Genomic DNA, 13,803 nt, shown 5'->3' with positions numbered 1-13,803 from the left:
TGCTAGGAGAGAGAGCTGAAGGTAAACACTAGACCACCAGGGAGTGTCATAAATTTCATTGTTTTTTCCAGAAGAAATGTATTGAATTGTTCATACTTTTCCTAATGCCTGTTAAGTAGTTGACTTAGGCACTCTTGCAATCTCTGCTGATCAATTTTTACTGAATAAAAAAACTTGTCTGTAGTCCACCTCAGTCTTAAACAACAATTACCACGATATCCTAAATAACTAACAAATCAATCCAGACCTTGGAAAACTGTCATAAACTAGTTAATACTTTGTGCAAAAATTCATTATGTAAGCCATTCTTGCATTTGTTATGGAGACGTTGGTTTCTCCTCCTACCTCTAAAGCTAATAAAACTATGAAAATACTTGTAAAATGTCACAATTTTAGGGACATGACCCAGTTAAAAATATTATCAGTGCCACAAGTAATTGAGAATAGAACTTTCTATGAATGAATGACTAACAAGATGGTCATGATAGCCCAATTTGAAAAGGCAATATTTCTGGTGTTTTAACAAAAGAAGCTATACTTTTCAGAGTTTTGTTTTATTTTGAAATATTGATCAACTTAATTCCATTGAATAACCAGCACTTATTAAAACCAATTTTCTCTGATCCTTTGTAATAAATCAACATGAGAACAATTATGAAAGGAGTGGGCCATGATCTAACTGTCATTCTAAGGCAGTCACAATGTTTGTGCAGGTGTGCACTGCCCTGTTCCAAGGGGGTACCATTTACTTGCTGGTTTATGTGTATGGCAGCCCCTCCTCAATGTGGACTTTTGGAGGTATCCAACCTACATGGCCTCATGTGGTCACCCTGAGTTCACTTATTACTTACGAACACCTAAGAATCTTTTTTTTTTTTTTGATGGGGAGAATAGTCCCCTTTTAGCATTAAGGGAATACATCCAGTTTATTAAAAATATGCTTTTCAATTTACATAGTAAAAATTTTAAAATCCTGTTTGAAAATCTGAAGCATATCATTATTTGACAATGAAGCAATCTGTCAGTAATGAAGTATGCAGTAGGGTTTTTTAAATTTTAAATTTGCTGTCCTGACTTTTAATAATCTTTGCCTAAATTGACTGTATTTAATTTTTAATTCTTTTACAAAATGTCAGAACTTTGGTAATGCTTCTCTTATGGCTACCTTTCTTTTACATTGAAAAATATAACTAAAATTAATGTGTTAACATGAAGAAAAAAAAAACAACAAAAAAACTATGCTGCCCAGAATCTTCATCAGAAAACTGAGAAGATGCCAGTACAGTTTGAGAACAATAGAGTTAAATCTTAGAAAAAATATGGTTGAAGGAAACCTCTAGAGGTTATCTTTCTGCTTCATCCTGCTGGCTTCAGGCAAACTTTACCTAAACTATTGTAGGCAGATGAGTATCTGGACTGTTTTTAAAGATTTTGAGGGAAGTAATTCCATAATCTTTTAATATCCTTTTTATATCTAATCTATTTGTCCATTTAATTTAGTTTATCTTCAGCAGACATGGATAATGTTACCCTTTACAATATAATTCATCATAACCTTGATAATTGAGGTAATGTTTATATATGAAAGAAAAGATGGCAATCTCTTCATAGAGAAAAGAGTACTGTTATTATAATTTTAAATATTGACTTTAACATTAGTTGTCAATGTCAGAGAGGAATAAAATTGTGAATTTTGAGACCAACTGGAGCCAAAGATCAAATTCCAATTTTTTTTTTTTGCAGTACGTGGGCCTCTCACTGTTGTGGCCTCTCCCGTTGAGGAGCACAGGCTCCAGACGCACAGGCTCAGCGGCCATGGCTCCCGGACCCAGCCGCTCCGCGGCATGTGGGATCTTCCCGGACCGGGGCACGAACCCGTGTCCCCTGCATAGGCAGGCGGACTCTCAACCACTGCGCCACCAGGGAAGCCTCAAATTCAGTTTTTTTAATGAGAAAATAATGCTACCTTCAGAAGTGTATCTAACATTTTTTCATACTGAAAACAAATTCTACTTTCAAACATGGATAGAACTTTGCACAATAGTTGTTATAACTACAGTAGCTACTTCTAAGGGTTCTGTAGAATTCTGGTTTTCAGTGCCTTCATATTTAGTGTTTAGTACTATTTGTGCTGCATTAGTAACATATTTATAACTCTTCCTACACATTATCACCCTTCTAATTATCATTAATACATGAACTGATGAATATTAATTCAGTTTCAAACGTTTGAAATCAAAGAACCTTATATTTTTACCTTTCCAAAATTTTCCTATAATTTTAACAATGGCAAATTAGTCTATAAATTTTAAAGGTATGACTATGAAATAAAGACATTAAATTTATGTTATATGTAAATCTGTGTGGTCCTCTTCTAAGAAGTTAGATTAGTAGACTGTATGTTTTTCAGTTATAATAAAACTCTCATTTGAATCCGGCCATGTCTTATTTCTTTAACATTGGGCCAGCCAGATAGTTTAAATGAGTGAAGTTGGATGGATGGAAAAAAACTAACCACCAAAAATATAATACAAATAATAAAAATATTATTTTTATTGTGTAATATTCTATAGATATAACATTAGATATGTTATTTTACTTTTAGCTAAAATGGAAGCAAATATATAAACTATTAAATAAGTTCAATGATTAAAATTTTCTTTTTTTAATTCATTACTCTTTGGTTTGGGTCCAAAAAGTGTTTCTAAAACTAGAACTACCATATGACCCAGCAATCCCACTCCTGGGCATATATCCTGAGAAAACCATAACTCAAAAAGATACATGCACCCCAATGTTCATTTCAGCACTATTTACAAAAGCCAGGACATGCAAGCAACCTAAATGTCTATTGACAGGTGAATGGATAAAGAAGATGTGGTACATATATACAATGGAATATTACTCAGCCATAAAAATGAACGAAATTGAGTTATTTGTAGTGAGGTGGATGGACCTAGAGTCTGTCATACAGAGTGAAGTAAGTCAGGAAGAGAAAAACAAATATCATAGGTTAACGCATATATGTGAAATCTAGAAAAATGGTACAGATGAACCTATTTGCAGGGCAGGAATAGAGATGTGGATGTAGAGAACAAACATGTGGACATGGGGGGTGGGTGGGATGAACTGGGAGATTGGGATTGACATATGTGCACTGCCATGTGTAAAGCAGATAGCTAGTGGGAACCTGCTGTATAGCGCAGGGAGCGCAGCTCAATGCTCTGTGGTGATCTAGATGGGGGGGATGGGGGGTGGGTGGGAGGGAGATCCAAGAGGGAGGGGAGATAGGTATACATATAGCTGATTCACTTTGTTGTACAGAACCTAACACAACATTGTAAAGCAACTATACCCCAATTTGAAAAAAAATGTTTCACTTTTTCTTCTGTTCTAGTGTCAACATTTGGTTTTGTGTATTCTGTTGTAAGGCATCTTTTAATTTTAAATGATGCTTAGTTTTCTTCAGTTCACTGTGGAAAATAGATGTTCTCAAATATAGCTACTTCCAAACATGTATAGAAACTTTGCACAAGAATTTCTATAATTTGTAGAATTCTGGTTTTCAGTGTCACCATATTTGAAGTTTTAAAACTGTATTGCATGCTGGTTCAGTACTAAATCATTTGTAATTCTTCATTCATGCTATCTCTTTATGTTTTTAAAGAATTTGGTCTTTAAATACATAATTTGGGGAATGTATTTCAGGCAATTCCTTTTGTGTTCCTTTTGTGTAGAACAATCTTAGCATAGGAATATGAACCAAATGTTCAGTGCCATTTTAATCTACCAAAGATAAAACTTCTCTAAGAATGAGTTACTCAAATCATAAGTTTGCGTAACTAGTGCAAAAATTATTGCAAAGAAATTTAAACAATTTTGATGTTTAAAATATCAACCTAAAAAAAGCCAAGTTTTTAATTGGGTTTTAACTGATGACAGGTGGTAATTTGCCTGAATGTCAAGAACAAGAAACTATTTTCAATCTTGTGTGTGTGTATGCAGATATGTGTGTGTATGTAGGTGTCTATATATACATCTTTAGCATCATGCCATATGCAAGCTACCAATCCGTGTGTAGTACAGCTGTCTAGTAACTGGGCCTCCATTTCATCAAGCAAGGCATCAAAACATCAGTAGTTCAAGCCACGGAAGCAAATCCAGGGAGAAGTTCTTCCTTACTATGCTCATGATGTGTTCAATTGTTAACATTTTTAGCTCAGAGAGGTACCTCATAAATGATACAGTGAACACGTGTACACTTTCTGTCCTTGTATAAAACACTGCTGTCTATTGTTTAAGTTTCATACTACCGCAAGGACAATATCCTTATTCATGCTCACCCACGAAATTACTACATTCACCTCTTGAGGGTTTTTCTCACAAAGTAAATATTTTTTTGAATTTGTGTCTACCATTGCACCACACACCAAAGTATTTTGGTCAGATCAAAGTCCTCATCTATAGCATGAATAATATAACCAAATAGGTGTTACTGTTTATATTTAGGCTATCATCAGCTGCAATAGAGAGCTCAGAAATACTGTAACCTTTTCATATACTCTGTCCTGTAAGTTCTCAAGTCGATCTTTTACACTCTGAACTGTATTTCTAACTGGACTTACGTTTGCAAATACGTGTTTCTGTTTGGGGCTTATAGTTTCTGCTATCCTCTGTAGATTATACTTTATGAACTTATCAGCTGTAAAAGGCTTTGATGCCAGAGCAATGTTTTCAGTTAATACAATTTGCATTTTATTGCAGCCACATCTTTTATTTGCATTTCAAAATAAATCCTGTTTAAATACCAGTATTTTTCAGTTAATTAAACACTTACCATACATTTTCCCATCTATCAGTCAGAATTATTCTTCTTATTTTTTCATGTCAGTGAATTAAGTGGTGGTCTTTTACACAGACAAGACACATTAGCATATTAAGCATAAGATATTCGACATTTCCACAAACTTACGTTCCCATTTTTATGAGACATGGAGCCCTCTTGCCTTATCTTATATTTTCCATCGAGAAATGGATACAAGAAAAAAAATTCCCTCAATTCTACTAGATGAAAAATAACAGAACAAATGCTATCGTAAAGAGTAGCTGCTGCTTAGTTTCAGTTGCAGGGAGACCACAGGGAATGGAGAGGACTAAAGAACTGAAGAGACCCTGTGCCATTTAAGAGGGTGAGTCACTACCTAATTTTAGCTCATTGATGCTGCATTGGAATCTGGGTATGGTTTTTCAAGTGACCTGATGTATGGACTTATACCCTGCCAGTATTAGGGTAGCTAAAAACAAAATGTCCAGTGGCCAAATTTGGTTCAAGGCCCACAAGCTGGCAATTGCATTTTAACACATTATTTGCTTTTATCTATAATAGCATCATTCAACTTTATCACCCAACTTTACGACTAGGTTTTTCTCCAAATAGCATCTCATTATTAAAAAGAAAATAATACTGTCCTTAGAGAATAAATAGTTTGCTTTTGTTGATGATCTGCATAAAACCTTTTGTAGATACACAAAGAATTTAAAAAAATGTTTTGAATTTGCGATGATTACAAATATGCGTTCTGGAGTATAACGACCTTGGGTGAAGAAACCCTTTTGTGTCTAATGATCTCATCTATAATATTGGGAAAGAGTGGCTCCTATTAATATGATTGTTATGAAAGTTAAGTGAGATAAACATGTGAATATCTTAGCATACTGTGCTGCCCAAGTTTTGAAAAACAGACTTTATTTTTTTTAGAGCTGTTTTAAGTTCACAGCAAAACTGAACAGAAAATATAGAGAGTTTCCATACGCTTCTGTCCCCAAGCATGTATGGCCTCCCTCACTATCAATATCCTACACAAGGGTAGTACATTTGTTACAATTAATACACCTACACTGACAGGTCATTATCAACCAAAGTCCATCATTTACATTGGGGTTCACTTTTGTTGTACATTCTATGGGTTTGGTCAAATGCATAAAGACAAGTATCCACCATTATAGTATCATATAGAATAGTTTCACTGCCTGAAAAATTTTCCTCTATCCACCCCCCACCTCCTCCCAAACCCTGAAAACCACCAATCTTTTTTACTATCTCTATAATTTTGCAGAATATCATGTAGTTGGAATCATAAAGTATGTAGTCTTTTCAGATTGTCTTCTTTCACCTACCAAGAAGCATTTAAGATCCCTCCATGTCTTTTCAAGGCTTGATAGTTTATATCTTTTTAACACTGAATAATAGTCCATTGCCTGAATGCACAGTTTATACATTCACTTGGTGAAAGACATTTTGGTTGCTTCCAAGTTTTGGCAGTTATAATTAAGCTGCCATAAATATCCACGTACAGGTTTTTGGGTGGACATATGTTTTCAACTCTTTAAGTAAATACCCTGGAGTGTAAGAAACTGCCAAACAATCTTCCAAAGTGGCTGTACCATTCTGCCTCCCGACCAGCAATAAACGAGAGTTCCTGTTGCTCTACATCATTGCCAACATTCGGTGATGTCAGTATTTTACATTTTCGTCATTTTAAAAAGCATGTAGTGGCATTTCATTGTTGTTTTAATTTGCTTTTCCCTAATGACAAACGAAATTGCATATCTTATATGCCCATTTGCCACCCGTATATCTTCTTTGGTGAGGTGTCTCTTCAAGTCTTTTGCCCATTTTTTCAGCAAGCTGTCCATTTCCTTATTGTTGAGTTCTGAGAATTCTTAGTATATCTTGCATAACAGTCTTTTATCAGTTATATCTTTTCAAATATTAATTTCAAGTCTGTGGCTTGTATTCTCATTTTCTTGACAGTATCTTTTGCAGAGTAGACTTTCATTTTAATGAAGTCCAGATAATCAATTATTTCTTTCATGGATTGTGCCTTTGGTGTATCTAAAAATTCACTGCAAAATCCAATATAATCTAGATTTTCTCCTATGTTATCTTTTATGAGTTTTACAGTTTACCTTTTAGATTAGGGTTTGTGATCCATTTTGAGTTAAATTTTCTGAAGGGTATAATTTTGTGTTTGGATTACTGTTATTATTTTTTTGCATGTGGGTGTCCAGTTGCTCCAGCATCATTTGTTGTAAATCATATCATTTGGCCATTGTATTGCCTTTGCTCCTTTGTCAAAGATCAGTTGATAATATTTGTGTGGGTCTATTTCTGGGCTATCTATTCTATTCCATTGGTATCTTTGTCTATTCTTCCACCAGTACCACACTGTTTTGATTATTGTAGCCTCTTAATAAGTCTTGAGGTAGAGTAATGTCAAATGACTTTGTTCTTCTCCTTCAATATTCTGCTGGCTGTTCTTGGTCTTCTATCTCTCCATACAAACTTTAAAATCAATGTGTCGATACCCATGAAATAACTTACTGGGATTTTGACTGGAATTCTGTTTAATCTAGAGATCAAGTTGGGAAGGATCAAAATCTTGACAATATTGAGTCTTCTTATCTATGATCATGGAATATCTCTGCATTTATTTAGGTCTTCTTCGATTTCTTTCATCAGAGTTTTATAGTTTTCTTCATATAGATTTTGTACATATTTTGTTAGACTTATACCTGCTCTGACTTTTTAATACCTTAGTATTCAATAGTTATTCTTATTATAATAATAAAAATGGCATCATCACCTAAAAATGACACATCCCCATTGATATATCTGAAAGGGGTAATATTGATTTAAATAAGCATGTTGTGGTATTGTTTCAAAAAATCAGTACTCAGTGATGAGTACATGGGTGTAAGCAATATCATCTGTACTTTTGTCATGCTTAAATATTAAAAAAATAAAAATATGACAACTTTTCAGTTGTGCAAGTTGATAGCAGTAGTATAGCACAGACCAAAGCCATATAAACCAAAGTTGTAAGTGCCAGTTTCACAATCTACTTATGTATAAGTTGGGGCAAGTTATTTAACATCTTCATTTCTAAGTTTTCAGCTGTAAAATGATAAGAATAAATTAGCTGATTGGGTTGTTGAAGGTCAAACATATAAAACAATGCCAGATACATGGTTAGCAATATGTAACTACTAAATGTTATATTATTTTAGTCACTTTTTAAAATCAATGGATTGATTTATAAAGGTAAAGTATATATAACTTCAATTATGAGAGCAATATAAGCTCACCAGAGAAAAATAGAAGGAAACACAAGCAAATTTCCTGATAGCTGATACCCAGAGATAACCATGATTTACATTTTAGTGTCTTTCTTTCCAGTGGTTTTTCCGATTCATGTCTTTTTGTTGGTTTTCTTTTACATAGTTGTATCCCTACTATATATACAATCAAGTATCCTGGCATTTTTCTTTTTCACTTCACATTATGAGAAAAATTTGTCCTTTTTTAAATAAACATTGTCTTTAGTAGACGGGAAACATTCTACTCCACAGCTTTTTAAAATCACTATCGACCATTTAGACTGCATCCCATTTTGAGTTACTTCAATAACTTTAGTGAATATTTTTTACCAAAGCTTATTTCCTTAAGTTACTTAATTATGCAAAGATTTTTTAAATGATTTACATTACATAAGTATGGACACTAATCAAACCTATTAAATAAATCTGTTTATGTAGGTACAATGAAAATTGCAAGTAGGGAGGCTTTATATGAGGCTAAATATGAAGAAAAAATTGCACATTAATTCAGTGCAGAGCACGTGCACATGTGAAGTTAGTTATATGATAGCCTTCTCAGCCAAACCTCCAACATACTTGATAATCTATATTCAAACATACATACATCTTCAGTTTCATGAGCTACACATGAATATAATATCACTAATTTATACAAACAACACCTTTATGTTAGACTTTCATACAGAATAATGCCTGTATTGGGGAAGGTAAATTCTGTTTATATGTCTAACTTGAGGTACAGCCATTCTTTTTTTTTTTTTTTTTGCGGTATGTGGGCCTCTCACTGTTGCGGCCTCTCCCATTGCAGAGCACAGGCTCCGGACGCGCAGGCTCAGCGGCCATGGCTCACGGGCCCAGCCGCTCCGCGGCATGCGGGATCTTCCTGGAACAGGGCACGAACCCGCGTCCCCTGCATCAGCAAGCGGACTCTCAACCACTGTGCCACCAGGGAAGCCCCGAGCCATTCTTAAAAGAGGTAAGATTGATTGTACTAGGATGAGAAAGTATGACCAGAAAATTCAAGCAATAAGTTATAATGATTTACAAAGTTGGAAGGAGCCTTAAAACCCCATTCCAGGATTCTCAAATATTTTACCACCAAAAAAATATTCCTTTGATTGTTTCTAACTTCCCATTGCCTTTTTCTCAGATCCAATTCCTATACAATGGGTCTTCCTATAAAACAAGTCATACTATTGAGTCATAAATGTTGTTCTCATTTAAATTAAAGAAATAAAGGTATCAACTGCTCTTTCTGGCTAGCATAAGATAACCAATATTATCCTAATGAATTGACACAATTCCAACCAAAGACAAAGAAACTGATGTTTCAGGTAACTTATGCAAAATTACACCCAAGAAATGGGAACTTTCACTGGGATTCTTGAACTATTGAAATTATTTCAAAGAGCCACCTACTCACTTAACATAGGAGCCATACAATTCTCAGAATATGCAAATGCCTTGAACAAAAACACATCTCTTGGCTTGTACTCTGATATATTACCAGTTGCTCTTGTTAGTTTTCTTAAAATTTAGATATAATATCTTATTTATAATAATTAACAAATTATAATGAATAAAATTATAATGAAAGGAAAATAATGAAAGGGGAAACAGGTTGGTAGTTAAATTATGGGTAATGCCGATTTTATAATCTAACACATAACATTGTTACAGATGTTAGTTTTATGCCATTCTACCACTGCAAATATACATATATTTTTATTGGTATATGCATGTAAATTTAAGATTCATCTATCTTTATATAAAGAGGGTGGTTCTTTTGAGGAGGGTTAGGTAAATGAAATAAAGTGAGAAAACTTGGATTATCCTCATGGTGGAATTCAATATTGGAAGATGCTGAATCCATTATTGGTTCCTGATTACCAGCATCTCACAACAACAGAGGCCAATCTTAGGGAGCCTTAGAATTATCCTGACCAAATCAGTGATATCCATGCAATGAATGAAGAGTAATCTGTGAGCCTTTTAAGTGCTTAGCATTTTGTGTTTGAACAGTAAAATTAAAGTGGAGTTCTTAATGTCAATGATTTTATTGAAGAGAGTAGGGACACACTGCCATTTTCAAAGCTCTAAAAATTAGGGGTTTGCTTCATCTCTTTCCAAAGAGTGAGAAGTATACAGAATTCCTGCAAAGCAGGCTTTACACAAAGCACTAACATTTAACCTAAATACATTTATCTTTTAGTACAGCAAGTTCTTAATTGCCAAGAATATATTACCAAACTGAAATGGAAGATAAATGAATATTTTGTGTGTAGTCTCCAAAGGGATAAGAATTAAAAATTAAATTAAAAGGCACTTGCCAATATTTTAATTTGCCTGTTAAAAAAGCAAACACAAATATTTGATGCTGACTATTTTTAATTCCTCAAATCTAATTCAGTCAATCTCAGTAGCAGTAATTTGTAAGTAAATAGGATTTTCTTGAATCTTATCAGGATGTAATGCTGACAAGAAGAACAAAGTGATATATATATATATATATATATATATTTTTTTTTTTTTGGCGGTACGCGGGCCTCTCACTGTTGTGGCCCCTCCCGTTGCGGAGCACAGGCTCCGGACGCGCAGGCTCAGTGGCCACGGCTCACGGGCCCAACCGCTCCGCAGCATGTGGGATCTTCCCGGACCGGGGCACGAACCCGTGTCCCCTGCATCGGCAGGCGGACTCTCAACCACTGCGCCACCAGGGAAGCCCGTGATAACTTTTTTCCTTCTTAATTTACTCTTGCTCTGCTGTCATTTGAAATGCTGTTGGACAGCAAAAATAACTCATACTTTTTGAATATTTATTATATGTCAGGCATTCCTCTGCATAATTTACATATATTAGATCATTTAAACCTCACAAGAACCCTGTGAAATAGGTTCTATAATCATTCCCATTTCCTAGCACAGAAAACTGAGGCCCCAACAGGTTAAGTGACTTGTACAGGTTTACCCAGCTACTAAGTAGCAGTTTGGAGTGGAACACTGTACTCCCAGTATCTGTACAATACCAAAATGTAGTGACGTCTCAAAGTACATATTTGTTAATGTCAAGTAGGTTGACAGTTTTTAATTTATTTCTCATTGACCTGGAGTATGTCTTAACACATTCTACAATATTTTTGTGTCTTAAAGATTAGATTTAACTATATAGAGGGACTCACAGACATAGAGAACAGACTTGTGGTTGCCAAGGGGCAGGGAAGGACTGGGAGTTTGGGATTAACAGATGTAAACTATTATGTATAGGATGAATAAGCAACAAGGTCCAACTGTATAACACAGGGAACTATTCAATATATTCAGTGTCCTGTGATAAACCATAATGGGAAAGAATATAAAAAAAAAAGTGTCTAAAAAAGTTTTTTTAATAAAAAATAAAAAAATAAAAATTACTGTCATAGAAGAGAAAAACTAAATTTTATTTTAAAACATCAAAAAGAGTGCTAAGAAATCACAGGTTATACTATCCTGTTTAATTCTTCTATATAAGAAATTAAATCATATTGTCTAAATCCATGCAACATAAGGGTATTATCCATGGGTTGCTTTGAATTTTCTTTAAATACCTTCTACACACCATATTTATCCCAAGTTAGTAAATCCTTTTAAACTCCTATTTTGTGGCTATCTGCCATGTGCTCTTTTTACTTAAAGGGTAAACCTAATGCATCCTTCTATTTGCCTTAAGTAAAAGAAAACCCTAATATGTCAATTACAGCCAGCTCTCGATTATCTGTTGTCATGGGACAGAGCCCACAAAAGCAAGGATAATTTAAATCCAGGAATAATTAGGAATCTAATTTTGACATTATTTTTATTCTTCCTCCTAACACATCTTTCTTTTTTGGACTGAAATAGGTAGAAAATAGATTTAATCAAATATTACCTGTTTTTTGGTTTGGGTTTTTACTGACAGACTGCTGAAAAGGATAATCTGGATAGAAATGTATCCATACATCCCAAAACTGGAATGAGCAAGGTAATCGATGTGTACAAACTTTATTACTTATTATCTAAGAGATTCTCAGGTGCATTTGGAGGTCATTATGAAGGTACTTCTTATCTGAGTTTTTCCCAAGAAAGAAGCCATGGCCCCAAATTTGAAAAGATTTAGATTTATTTATTTATTTTTTCAGATTTCATCTGCACACTGGTCATTGGGCTGCTGCCATCCTGTATCCCAGTGATATTAGCACCTCCACTGACATCTGGCATGATGCCTTCAGTCTGGAGTCTTACAGCCAATCAGAGTTGATGATATTGTATTAATGGTTCCATAATAAAATGAAAAAGATGGCCTTCATTTTGATGAAATGTAAAGTAGCTATTGTGCTTGTTTGGTATTGCAAGGTCCAAATGTATTATTTATGCAATTTTTCTTTTGAAAGAAAAACAGAAAGAGCAGATTTCATTTTACAGCATTCAGTCAACGCTATTGTCTCATGAATGTGAACATTTCTGCATTTTATTTCCTCTGAGTATAGAAGACATTTTTCAGAGATCATCTAAGTAGGGATTTAAAAGTTTAAAAAGTGCTTTTAAAATAGGTAAGCCCTAATGACTGGATTTACTGTTCATACTGGTAGATAAACTAAATCAACACTTGCCATATGAGAACTTGTACCTAGTTGGAGTCACAATTTTCAAGGTCTTAGCTAGTCATTAAGACTTTGTTCATAGTAGGAAAACAGGAAAAAGTCAGTAATTTTATCATAAAGTAAGTTATCAAGAACAAATATACACAATTATAAAATATTTTTAAAACACTAAATCTATTTTGTCTAAGCATGTATTTCATCCTGTAGTTGTTGTACAGTAGTATCATTCTCAAAAAAATATGTGATCGTACTAAGAAAAGTATGAAGGAAATAATCTATGCATAGGAACAAAATAAAAAGTGAAAACAAATTTTCATGTAAAAGACAGGTTTACAGTGATAAAATGATACAATAATTTTCTTTGTGATTTTATATCCAGTATCTTACTTGAGCCTCATAAAACCTACAAAATTAGGTTCAGTACATCCATTTATCAGACAGAGGCACTGAGGCTTAAGAGAAGGAAAACTGCCCAAAGACACATAGCCATTTAAGCGATGGATCTGGGACCTGTTTCTGGTCTTCTGATTCCAACAGAATGTTTTTCCCAATATCCCACGGTTCATCTTCATCCAGTGGTTTCTTTCTTTGTCTATAAGCCACTAATGATGAAGACTTCCTACTAAAAGTTAACAAAAAAATCAAGCAAACTAATGAGTTTCCTAAGAGAAGCATATATACTAAGTCCTGTTTTTCTATGGCCATGGAGAATTTATTTTCCTTGCTTTTGTTTTTCCTAGAAAGATATCTACTTTGGGAAATGTAAGTTTTATTCTCCTCAGTTGGGTCTCCAGGGAACTAGTTCTCAGTGTTCTCTACATTTCAGTTTTTATACTTTCTTCTGAAATAGCAAAGGAGTATTTGAACTTAGTAAGGATCATTTGATATTTGTGAAATTAATGACTAAATGAAATTTCCTGGAATGTAGAGTCTGGTCTTTGTAATTTGCCTTGATAATATATAAAAGTTGCCTGCACAAACACTAAGAGGTAGATTGAGGAATACCAGTTCACCATACTCATAAAAT

This window comes from Aethalodelphis obliquidens, unplaced genomic scaffold (assembly GCF_003676395.1).
Source record: "Aethalodelphis obliquidens isolate GAN/ISIS:26980383/991018 unplaced genomic scaffold, ASM367639v1 scaffold36, whole genome shotgun sequence".
Taxonomy (NCBI): domain Eukaryota; kingdom Metazoa; phylum Chordata; class Mammalia; order Artiodactyla; family Delphinidae; genus Aethalodelphis; species Aethalodelphis obliquidens.
This window is presented reverse-complemented; position numbering follows the sequence as displayed.